Consider the following 13,559-nt stretch of genomic DNA (forward strand, 5'->3'; position numbering starts at 1 on the left):
TCACAAACAGTATCGGCTATAATTTACTGCACAAACACACACACATTCCGCAGTTTATTTTGTATTTATAAAATCATTTGATCATCAATAAATGATAGTTAAACGAAAATGCACGTTTTAAAGAAATACGAAGAGTATTCTAACATTCTATGGGAAAATTCGAAGCTGAACTTACCTCAAAAACAGGCTTTTGAGACCGGAATCCATTGATTTTGAGGAGAATTAATTATCCATTTTCTTCGTTTTTCTTCATTTTTGGCGAAACGTCCTAAACTTATTTTTTGAATGATTGGAACAATTTGATGCAACACATCCACCCATATTTGTCAAAATTAAGTCGGAATCGACCAACAAATATGTCAACAAAAGAACGCTGTAAAAATAGCGATAGCAACAACCACGCTTCGTTCGTTACAACGGACGACGCATCAAATCCCCGATGACCACAACTTGTGACGTCACAAAACCGCCATCTGGCTTGTAGTAGACAAAGAATCTCTTTTGTAGTAGAGTCGGTGTTGGCCGGTGTCGCTACCAGGCGATCGTGTCAATGACGCAGCGGTGTTCGAGGTAGTAGGAGTTGATTTGGCAGGATACTTGTATGTGAAGGGAGGTGAAAAAGTTTGGATTGTTTTGTTCACATGTGATATATATATATAGGGCCGTTCATTTGGAATTGACTTCCTCATTGTCTACCGACGCATTCTTGTTGTCATTGAGGCGATTTGTGGTCAGAATGTGGAGGCCAAGAATAATTTATTCCGGCAACGGAACTAATTTCAGAGGAGCGCAAAGAGAACTTAGTAACGACGATTGGGAAAAAGTTTTGAGGCAAACGGCTATACAATGTATAATATGGAAGTTTAATCCTCCCACAGCCGCTTGGTGGGGAGGCTGGTAGGAGAGGTTAGTTCGTGTAGTAAAGGAACTGTGAGAAGGACACTCGGTAACGCGGTTCTTACAACCGAGGAGTTGTACACAAAATTGTGCTACTGCGAGTCAATAATTAACTCTAGAGATCTTACCTATCAGCCGGAAAATCCGGATCATTTAATTCCACTTTCCCCAGCCATGTTTCTCATCGAGAATCGTAGCTTAGGTGTTCCCGATGTTGATTTCTGCGATTCAAAAGGTCTAGACCTCGCCAAAAACTACTTAATGATTTAAGGCATAGATTTAGGAAAGAATATTTAGGCCTGCTGGTCCAAAATAAGAAGGATCCATCGTCAGAGCTACGGTTGACTGAAATTGTCCTAATAGGAGATGACGTAAAAATCGGATTTATTGGCCTTTAGTTAAGGTCATTCGACTAATTCCTGGGAAAGATGGCAAGGTGAGAACTGTAGAACTGAAGACTCAAGCTGGTACGCTGCTTCGTCCCATTTAGCGAGCCTTTCCATTGGAAGTGCAGTTAACGGACACACCCACTGATCCCATACACGATAACTCCTTTACTAATCCCATTTCTTCTGTTTCTAGTGATGAGCATTCAGATTCTAATGACTTATCAAATGACTCTAGTAACATCCTTCAAGGATGTTAATCCTGCAAAACGACCCGTTCTTCCATCTCGAAGGTGTCCCAACTTAGAACTCTTCTTGGGCGATGAGGCAAGCAAAATCTGAGCATTTAGCTTCTTAGATTATTGATATGTTAGTTGATGAAATCTGGCAACGTGCTTTTTTTGTCGGCAGGTGATGAGATTGAAAGTAGCGTTCGTTTAATGAATGGATTTGATGGTAGTGTGTGTTATGTATGAATTTGTATTGTTTGTGCTTTGCAGATTATATGAATGTAATTTATGAAGCAGTGCTTATATTAAACGAAATTGCATATTTTGATGGTGATAGCAAGAACGCGAAAACTGTAGTGTGAAATTTATTATTTAGAAGTTGAACAAAAGGCTTGAAACCGACATGTTTACAAAGGAGGGAGTTTTTCAACTAACGTTTTGCATCTTTGTTTCTAAAGTCATGCTAGGTGAAATTAAAATCTGGAGCTCGTTTTATAATGCAGCACAAGAATATAGCTCCCAGATTACTCATTGCGACACAATGACTAAGAATGTCCCTACCTTTTGAAATTGTTGACATAACTTTGTTTATGTCCGAATAGAATGATTATGTCTATGATTTTACGAAATCTCGAGTAGAGATTATGGAATGACATCGGAAGGTAGGAGAGACATAAATTCTTTATAAAACAAAATGATATTTTGGATCAGATTTTAGATTATATTCCAATAACGGTTTGCAGTTGTTCTTAGTGAGCACGATATGGATCTTCGTGAAAGACATCATCTGGGTATGTTATTCTCTCTCTCTTGTTTTAAACTGAATTTATATACTTTCTAATCGTTATACCATTACCTTTTTTCTGCTTGTTTTTCTTTAGTGCGTTTCGCACATTTTATATTTATTTGTTTTGGGATCGAATAATTCCTTAGCTTGCATTTCTAAGTGTGAACGAGTTAAAATATTCATACAGTCACGTAGAAACGAACAATAATTTAATACCTGCATTTTATGAATTTATTTTTTTGGAAGTGTTATGTGTTCATCCTGTGTAGTGTATATTGGAAAAACAAGATTTTTGGCTGTATAAGACTCCAGAGCATTGTTAATAATTTAGAAAAGAAAAGTTAATATGTTCATTAAAATTTCTATAATTTTCGGTGCTGGAAAGTATTTTCGTCCCATGGTAAAATTTTACAAAAGTAGTTATGTGTGTGAAATTAGTCAAGCAATGAATAAAACCAGCTGATCCAATAAGTTATCTTTTGGCTGAAAAGGAACTAATACTTTCATCCACCATACTTCTTTTGGCACAGCTTTAGTATTAGTCCTTTTTGGCGAAAAATTTGTTTGGCGACATTATGGAGCGATAAATGAAAAATTATGATAACCTTGGTAACCTTAAATACTGAGGTTCAAATATGCCGCCATTTCTGTCCACGTAACTTTAACGAATTTGATAGGTATCAGAGCTTTGATGGCAGGAATGATAAATTGTGTGTTTTTCTTAAAGTTACTTTTCTGTTAGGAAAGCACAACATTTAAAATATTTTTTAAAAAGCCAAATTTTTGATAGTTAAAACTAGTGCTTTTAATATTACATCACATGAATCTTGACATTTTTTCATATGTCAACTCTGCATATTATTATAAACGCCACCCCCCAAGGAAAAAAAAAAACACATTTTCAGTAGCATGAGGTAAACTCTTGGTGTTTCCTTTGATCAAAATTACCATGGTCTAAAAATACTTGTATACCTCATATTAGAACTATATGGATGTGTAATTGCATGAATTCATAGGTTTAAATCATGTTTCATTATTGCTTTTATAACATTTTCATAATTTGTCTGACTATAAAAAATATAATGTTGCTTAGATTATGGAATATATTGCTTATAATTTAGAGTTCTCAAATTTTTTAAATCTTGCAACCTAACAGCTGCATATGAATAACCTTCACTGAGTATTATTACTTTCATTAATAGTATGTTGACATAACAGTCGACTTTTTATTTTAAATTTTATGCAAATTTTCTACATTACTTAAACATTTTATCTAACAGAAATCTGAATTTTTTGTAATAAAAACTCTATAATAAAAGTAAGAGTACAATTTATATATAAAAATTTGACTACATGGCAAGCACTTAGATACTGATTTCAATGTCTTTAAATGTTATTATCATTAAGTTTAGATATATTCTTATTAAGTTAAGATATACTTTTATTCTATTATAAAGTTTAGATGTACAGAACAGAAGGCACACTTTGTACTTACGACTCGGTTAACCACTTGTGGCAAGATAACTTATGATAACAATTAAGTTCAAATGTAAAATTTAAATTCAAATAAATTTGTAGCTCAAAGGCTGCACAAATCAATTTAATGCAAAGTTGGTTAAAAACTTAACTGGCATGGAATTCAACTATCAGCAATTATAATGCAAGGCTGAAGACTACAAATCTTTTCTTATCTAGCAACCTATTAATGTGGCCTCAAAAGGCAAAAAACGGTTTGTTTTACAAAATAAAAACTTCATTTGGATTCTGGTGAGAAAATGGATGGAGGAAATTGACAGTAAAGATCCCAAGAATAAAATAACTCTGGTTACAAAATAAAGGAACGTTACAATATACTTTGTTCCCTGATTAATTATTCAGTACATGAAATAGTGTAATGCATTTTTGTTTGCATCACATACAAATTATTTAGTTTATTTAAATGTTTTCCAAAACTGACAGGATTTTGCAAACATATTGACCATATTTTTTGACCTATAGATGCAACACTTCTTCTTTTCAGAAGTAAGATTTAGAATTAAGAATAAGAAAATAAGAGAGAATTATGAATAGAAAATAAATACATATGCTGGCTAGCAGAAGAAGGATGCCTTCATAAAGTACTTTTTAAGAGAAACTGGCTCAGATTCACATTACATCCACGGAAAGCTACTAAAACTCCCATATAGCCAGCCTGAACTACCACTGTTCAGTGGCTATCACTCCACCACTAGTGGATTCCAATGACTGTTCGAATTTTTCACAGAAATCATCATTTACGATGATTGTTGTATTATTACCATTGGTACAAAATTTACTCATTATGATAATTTAATTTTAGCTTTTAAATTATAATCATAAATTACTTGTAATAAATTGAGGGATTAAAAAATACATATTTCTTAATATTTTTACCATTTACAATATTTAATCATAAAAAATATTTCTAACACTGGTACAAAACTTGACCATTATAATTGAATTTGATTTCCTTCACTTTGAAATATTTTTTTATTTTCCTTTAATAACAGAATCTAAGAAACTAAAGTAACATATACTAGTTTGAAATGCGTTTATTAACCTTTTGTAAATTTCATTATTCATAAACATAAAAATTAACCTTTTGTAAATTTAAAATATTAGATAAGTACTAATATAATAAAATATAAATATGAACTAACTACTAAAAATATTAATGTTTAATACATTATATTTTGTAATTAAAAATATTAACATTTTGTAAATTTCATTACTCATAACATGATAATTGTCATAAATTCATTTACAGTAATGTTTCAAGAATTTATCATAGCAGTACTAGAAATATTGAAAATTAGAGAAAGACTGTTTATTCTGATTAAGAGCTTATTTTTTAGGATTGTTATTTAGTCTAGATCGGGTTTTGTTGATAATCCGCCATTTTTTTTCCGATCTTCAAAACCGGGTCTACCTTGGCGACCGAAGTTTGTCGCCAAATAAAAAAATCGCCAAAAGGACCAATACTAAAGCTGTTCCCTTCTTTTTTTGTAAAGTATTTTGTTTCAGGCATCATCCCATGCCCACAAGAGTCTTTACCCAGCCTTTATTTTCACAATTGTTGCTAAAAGACATACACTTGCAGTTAGAAAAATGTTTTTAATGATGTCAAGATTCATATTGTGGCATTTTAAAATTTAAAGATATCAATTTAGTAAAAATTATGAAATCTGACTTTTAAATGTTCCTCCAGTTTCTGTACTTATATATAGAAGAATATTGTGTTCATTATGAAAAATAAAACATAAAAAGTTGGACTTCAGCATGACAAATATTGCTGTAGGTATTTCACATAAAATTCGGGAATCGTATTCAATGACCTTATGCAAACTGAAGAGCAAAATATACATAATTAAAAATTAAAAAAAAAATGTGCAGATTACTGCAAAAAATATTGATCCATGCAATTTTTTTTACCTTTCAAAAAGAAGATCTTAAGAACAGGTGCTGTAGGAAACACTGGCAGGTATTTGGCATGTAGCCAACTCAGAATATTACTTGTATTTTTTAAAAATTTAAAATGTTTGTACTTTAATGATTTTTTTATTACAAAATTATGATTGTAAAGGAATAAAACCTCATGAGAATGTTAATAACATATTTTTAGATTTTGAAAACGGTTAGGGTAGATTGAAGGGTGCCCCTTGTATTATCACGAAGTTGTTGCTTCATTTATCACCAAGTTGTTTTCATTTATAGTAACCTGAGTAGTTGAATGTTATGGAAACTTAATTATGACATAATCGGTTACGTGATGGGAGATTTGCAAGGGCTTGTGGTGTGTGTTGCTTGTTTTGAGGTTTAGACAGTAGAATGGCTGAATGTGGTAAGATTAGTTTTAAGTTTCTGTAGGATTTGGAATGAAAGGGAAAAAGAGCATTGATTGACAGGTGTATAAATGAAGACTTACTCAGTAGCCATTATAAGCGTCCTTTTTGTAGAAAGAAAATGCATATGGTTGAATGTCTGAGGATATAGGCTCCTACGGACGATGTTTTTTTATTCTTATCTTCGTGAATTTATGTGGTGACGCCAATATACAGATTCTAGTTCAGATAATTTTAAGAAGTTTTTGGATGCTGTTAAGGAATTTTGTTCGACCGGCAAATTTCTAAATAAGGTAAGTGGATATTTCCTTTGCGTAGTGCTAAGATGAATTTCCTTTTTTATGTTATTTGATTGTTTGATTTAAAATGTAGTTTATTGAGATTATATATTTTTTGTTGGCTGCTCCTTTGACTTTTTAAGTGAAAATAGATCGATGTGTACATAGACAAAGTCAAGGGAGAGAGCAATGCCAAGTTTGTGCAATTCTCTGATGTTTTTTTTTAAGTGAAAATAGGTGGATGTTTACATGGATATTGAGTTTGTGCAATTCTTTGAGAAAACCAACATAACAAGTCAAAGAATTGCACAAACTCGGTATCCATGTACCGCCAATGTTCGGCAAGGGGCACCTGTAAATATATTTTTTACCTTGAAAACATATAAATTGCGGTTAATCTTTGGATTATGGTAACTTGGTGATTTTTTGGCGAAAATTTGGCAACAAACTCTGCTACAGCAACCCTCTATTTTTGTTTTTCGCCGCCATTTTGTCTTCATGAAGTAAAGACATGGGCACAGCTTTAGTATTAGACCTTTTTGACGAGAAATTCGTTTGGCGACATTTTAGAGCGATAAATGAAAAATTATGATAACCTTGGTAACCCTAAATACTGCGCTTAAAATGTGCCGCCATTTCTGTCCACGCATATTTAACGAATTTGGTAGGTATCAGAGCTTTGATGGCAGGAGGGATAAATTGCATGTTTTTCTTAAAGTTACTTTTGTGTTAGGAAAGCACAACATTTAAAATATTTTTAAAAAAGCCAAAATTTTGATAGTTAAAACTGGTGCTTTTAATATTACATCACATGAGTCTTGACATTTTTTCATATGTCAACTCTGCATATTATTATAAACTCCACCCCCCCCCCAAGAAAAAAAAAAAACACATTTTCAGTAGCATGAGGTAAACTCTTGGTGTTTCCTTTGCTAAGGAGATCAAAATTACCATGGTCTAAAAATACTTATTTGCCTCATATTAGAACTATAGGGATGTGTTCATAGGTTCAAATCAGGACCAAAATCAGGTTTCATTATTGCTTTTATAACATTTTTATAATTTGTTTGACTATAAAAAATATAATGTTGCTTAAATTATAGAATTTATTGCTTATAATTTAGAGTTCTCAAATTTTGTAAATCTTACAACCTAACAGCTGTATATGAGCAACCTTCACTGAGTATTATTACTTTTATTAATACAGTCAAAAGTTGTTAATCCGGACTCGTCGGGACTTCGGCGATTCCAGATTATAGATCATCAGTTTAAATCTCGTAAGATGGCATGCAGAAATTCTAAAATTAAAAATATGAAACCGTAATTTATGAAATGATCTAAAGGGTATCAAAATTTACAAAAAAAAAAAAAAAAAAAAAAGCTTAATATTTATTTGTTTACTTTATTAAACATTTCTTTCAATGTAAGTTGTTTAAGTTGCTTCGTTTTATGTGATAATACTTTCTCTTTAATTCTATAAACAGACATAATTTCTTGTTCAGTTACAAAGTTCCGCTGTTCAAGTCTCATGACTGCTGTGCCGAGAATACCGACTAACTTTTCAATCGAAATTTTTTCGTTTTCACTAACCTCTCTGTCACCTTCTTCATGTCTTTATCCATTTTTTGCAGCAATTCCACTTTTTGTTTGATGGACATCGAAACATACTTTTGTTTTGTAAATTCTTTGGGAGCTCCAGCATTGGAAATTCTATTGGACATAATCGAAAGTTCAAGTTTACTTTTATAAAATTGCTCTTACAGTCTGCAAAAAATAATAAGCCGGATCCAATTCGAAGATTAAGGAACAATGCAATCATCAACATTAACTGAAATAGACAATTAGATAATTTGAGCTTATACCGTCCGTTATACATAAAATGCGCATGCGAAAATGTATTCTGCGCTTGCGCACACTATGCGCAGTCGTAAAGGTCTTACACGCACGCGTAAACGCCTATGCGCATGTGTCAACACGGCGCATGCGCAGAAAGGTTTAGCTTTGAGGTCCAGATTATAGATCATTCTGGATTATGGGTGTCCAAATTAACGACTTTTGACTGTAGTATGTTGACATAACAGTTGACTTTTTATTTTAAATTTTATGCAAATTTTCTACATTACTTAAACATTTTATCTAACAGAAATCTTCATTTTTTGTAATAAAAACTATAATAAAAGTCAGATTACAATTTATATATAAAAATTTGACAGCTGATCTTTGGAATATGGTAACTGGTAGTATGGCGACATTTTGGAGGCGATAAAGGTTACTACCTAGGACTAATAATGTGAGAAGTACTCAGTTCCGATTACGCATTATTTTGTGCGAGGGAAATGAGAGATCATGAGATATGTCATGTGACATTAATGGACGAATTACAGTTCTTTAATCGGAAAAAGGGGGAAATCTGGAAAAAATCTGGAAATTTTGGGCTGATCTTTAGAATATGGTAACTGGTAGTTTGGCGACATTTTGGAGGTGATAAAGGTTACTACCTGGGACTTTGGTAATAATGTGAGCAGTACTCTGTTCCGATTACGCATTATTTTGTGTGAGGGAAATGAGATCATGAGATATGTCACATGACATTAATGGACGAATTACAGTTCTTTAATCGGAAAAGGGGGGAAATCCGGAAATTTTGTATTTAGCTTTATTCTGTGTTGTGTGAAACAGTGCTGGTTAATTTTTGGATCCCATGGCCCTAACTAAAGTGAATTCGAAATGGGTATTTAGTGGGTTTGAAAGGGGTAGTAATAAGTGTTTTTTTAAGGTTGTGCGAGATAGAAGTAAAGATGTTTTATTAAGTTATTTATTTTACCTGGTACCTTGCTGTGAACTATAAGTATGATTTTTAAGATCCTGAAACAGGCGCACATACGCTTGCTTTTTATTTAGCGGATAAATAAGAAAAGTTTATCGGACATGTAATCAAGATTCTGAAGAAGATTAGGTAAGTTAGTATTTTTAATTATTTGAGGATATTATTTTTATGCATTGTTCTAAATATATGGTGGAAGTAAAGTAATTTGGTATTATTGGGAAAATTGTTATTATCAATGATTTAGTTTAAAGTAATTAGGATTGTAAGCTAATTTTTATTAATTTAATGTATGTGGTTATTTATATTTTAAGTATTGTTTTTGAATTTAATTATATTTTAATTAAATGATAGTTATTTTGTGAATTTTATGTTTGTAGGAATTTGGTATACGTTTTAGTTGAAGTAAACGTGCATAGAAATAATTTAAATGTTTGACACTAAGTATTTGTAAAGTTTGCGGTATGAATTCGTTGGTGACGTTTATAATATAATAGATAATTTAGAGGTAAAAGTTTTTGGATATTTTATTTATTTTATACGTGGAAATGTTCATATTTGGAAAGGGTATATACTTTTTCGTTATTAGGTAATTTCATATATGTTCTTTTTAACGAGTGTAAAGATTCAGAAAATTGTCATGCATTTTCGTGAAATTTTTCTAATTTATGAGAAAAAAGCAGTGTACATGGATATGGTGAAGAGTGTGCGCAATGCCATTTTTGTGCAATTCTGGGATTTTTTTTTTAAGTAAAAATAAGTCAACGTGTACATGGTTTAGTGATATTTTAATTAAATGATAGTTATTGTTAAAAAATTTTATCAACTTTGTACTATTAAAATTTTTTAACATGGCACCCGAACAGGGACTGCCAGTAACTGCTGTTTTCCTAACTATTGAAACTGTCTAAATTGATATCAGTTATATAGATAATACATAAGCATAAATAATTAGTGAATTGCTGATACTTGTTGAATTGTTGAATATTAAATAATGACGGAATTCATCGATACATTGAAAAGGAAACGCAGCCGCATAAGGGCTGCCGTTACAAAATTAATTGGCCGAATCGAAACTGAATTACCAAAAACAGAAGTGAATGCAGAGGAACTAGAAATTTCCTTAGAACTCTTAAATGAAAAATCGAACGAGTTAAAACAAATAGATGCCGATATAGAAAAATTAATAGACATAAAGGATCTTGACCAGGAATTAAACGGTGTTGACGAATATCGTGAAAGAATAACTACATTTAAATACAAAGCTAACAAAAAATTGAAAGAAATTAATATAGAACAACAAAAATTGAGTGTGTTAAGAAGCACTGAACAGTTAAGTGAAAGTATTATAGAAAACGTTAAAGTCGAAAATCATAATGTGAAGCTTCCTAAACTTACGATTCCGAAGTTTTATGGCGAGAGCTGCGAATGGCTGACATTTTGGAACACTTTTTCATCAGCCATACACCAAAATAAAACGCTTGACGCCATAAGCAAATTTAATTATTTGAAATCCTTTTTGAGAGGTACTGCTTATAACACCATTGACGGTTTCGATTTAACCGAAGAAAATTACGAAACTTCAGTAAACTCCTCACAGAAAGATTTGGAAATAAAGATGTACTGATAAATGCCCATATAGATAAATTACTGAAAATAAGACCTCTAAAATATTGTAATGACATTCAAAATTTCCGTAAGTTATTCAATTATATACAGAAACATATTCGATGTCTTGAATCATTAAATATGACCTCAGAAACATATGGAGCTTTATTAACGCCTATTTTGCTTAAAACATTGCCCACAGATTTGGTTTTGGAATATAATAAAACAGTTCAAAAATCAAATTACGATTTGAATCACCTAGTGGAATTTCTTTCTGAACAGTTAGTTGCGCGGGAACGTACATTCCAGACGGTACAGCCAAAGGCGCCGCCGCAAAAGCATAACAAACTGAGTGAAACCAGACCTATTGCGAAACACACAGCTTCGGAGTTGACGAACGCAAGTTTGCGGGGGGGGGGGGGACAAACACCATGTGTTTTCTGCGACTCTTCTGATCACGAGTCTATAACGTGTAAACAAGCATCTTTATGGTCTACTGAGAAAAAAAGGGAGAAATGCAAAGCGAAAGGGATCTGTTATCACTGTTTACACCCACGGCATCTTAGTTTTAATTGCACTTCTAGAATAAGGTGTGAATTATGTAAACAACGACATGCCACTATAATGTGTTTTAAAAACGAAAACGGAGAAATTAAGGCCTTAACGAATAATTCATCCTATGAAAGTGTAATCTCGCAAACTTTAATTGTCAATGTTTACAGAGATGGTGAAAGCAATTTTATAAGAATAATTCTGGATACCGGAAGTAGCAGATCATATATCAGCACATTTCTTGCGGAGAAATTAAAACTAAAATCTTTAGGTCAGGAAAGTGTGACTCATGGGCTAGGGATAGAAAAAAGGGAAAATCACAACAAGTATCTGATTAAGTTGAATAATCCAGAAACAGGATTCACATGCGAAATGGAGGTTTTGAGCCAAAAAACCATATGCTCACATATTCCAAAATTGGAGGATAGGGACTGCATAAAGAAACTTAAGAGGTTACAAAATTTTTCCCAGTGATGTAACTAATGAGAATTCTTGTTTATTTGAAAAACACCCTAATGAAATACACATGCTTGTAGGAGCAGATTATGCCGGAAAACTCTTTACAGGGGAAGTAAAACACGTAACGGAGAGTTTAGTAGCGATGAATACACACCTTGGTTGGACAATATTAGGGAGAACGAAGGGAAAGAATTTTAATGAAATTCTTTTATCACTACACATTAGTGACAGAAAAATTTGTGACTTGTGGTCTCTTGATTCTATCGGAATAACTGAACCAGCTCTTTCGCAAACAAAACAAGAAATAGAAAAGGCTACAGAAAATGATTTCATCCGTACTTTAGAAAGAGATGACGCTGGAAGATATCAGGTGTCACTTCCATGGCTTCAAATTCATCCTGAGTTGCTAGATAATAGAATCCTTGCAGAAAAGCGTCTGAAGTCTTGTGTGAAAACCCTTCAGACAAAGAATTCCTTAGAAGTGTACGAAACTGTTTTAAAGGATTGGGTAGAAGAGGGAATAATTGAACTTATCGATATTTCGGAGGCAGAAAAGATCAAAGGGCATTATCTGCCACACAGAGCAGTGTTTCGGGAAAATTCGACTACCAAAATTCGACCAGTGTTCGACGCATCTGCAAAGGAGAAAAATTCGGTATCTCTGAACGACTGCCTGGAAAAGGGTCCTAATTATCTTGAATTGATCCCCAAAATTTTGATAAAATTTTGAGAGGAGAAGTATGGAGTAATTTCAGATATAAAAAGAGCATTTCTTCAGATAGGTGTGAACCCAGCGGATCGAGATTTTCTCCGGTTCCTATGGTGGGAGAAAGGACAGCCTGAAAAACTGACTGTATATCGGCACCGAAGGGTTGTATTCGGCGTAAACGCCAGCCCCTTTTTACTCGCTGCCACGATTAACTACCATTTGGAAAATGTACCAAAACATCATCAGGAAATAGCTTCAAAGCTAAAGAAAGCCATGTATGTGGATAACTGCGTAGCGAGCGTGGAATCAATTGAAGAATTAAACTCATTTATCAAAGGATCTAGAGTAATAATGGCTACTGCAAAATTTGACCTAAGAGGTTGGAAACATAATAGACTTAAAAATGAAACTTCAATTCTAAACCTTTCTGATAAAGATTATGAAGATGTTGTGTCAGTATTGGGATTGAAATGGGACTTGTTTGACGATACTTTGTCTTGTCACGTAAAATATGAAGAAAACCCTGTATTGAGCAAAAGATCTGTTCTTTTCGAATTGAGTAAAATCTTTGACCCAATTGGGTTTACTAGTCCAGTTACTCTCATGCTTAAATTGATTCTGCAAGAGTGCTGGAAACAGAAAATTAACTGGGATACTAATCTGCCGAAAGATCTAGCAAGGAAATTTTTCACATGGTCATCTCAGTTAAAATATTTGAAAGACATCAAAATTCCTAGATTGCTTCCCAAAATAGACGAAAGTACCATTATGCATGTATTTTAGGACGCAAGCAAGGACGCGTATGCGACCTGCATTTTCCTTAGACACAGCAGTGAGAGTGGAGTCACCTGTCAATTGATACAATCTAAAGCAAGAGTTGCTCCGCTAAAAGCACTCACCATACCTCGATTAGAGATACTCGCTTGCACTATTGGAGCCAGGCTCTCTCATACAATAAGAGAAGACTTG

General features: G+C 33.0%; 1 protein-coding gene across 4 annotated transcripts in view; it reads left to right on the forward strand.

The window, feature by feature from the left end:
- The first annotated feature begins 1,684 nt into the window (after positions 1 to 1,684).
- LOC118198324 (uncharacterized) overlaps positions 1,685 to 13,559 on the forward strand; it is a 408,445-nt gene continuing 396,570 nt past the window's right edge. For all 4 annotated transcript variants that reach the window (XM_085808315.1, XM_085808318.1, XM_085808319.1 and 1 more), the window contains exon 1: positions 1,685 to 2,304. The gene's annotated coding sequence lies outside the window, so the exon portion shown is untranslated. The remainder of the gene's footprint in view (positions 2,305 to 13,559) is intronic.

The sequence above is a fragment of the Stegodyphus dumicola genome, chromosome X1 (genome assembly GCF_044657685.1).
Source record: "Stegodyphus dumicola isolate Sdum_Otavi_A_Nest chromosome X1, ASM4465768v1".
Lineage (NCBI taxonomy): Eukaryota > Metazoa > Arthropoda > Arachnida > Araneae > Eresidae > Stegodyphus > Stegodyphus dumicola.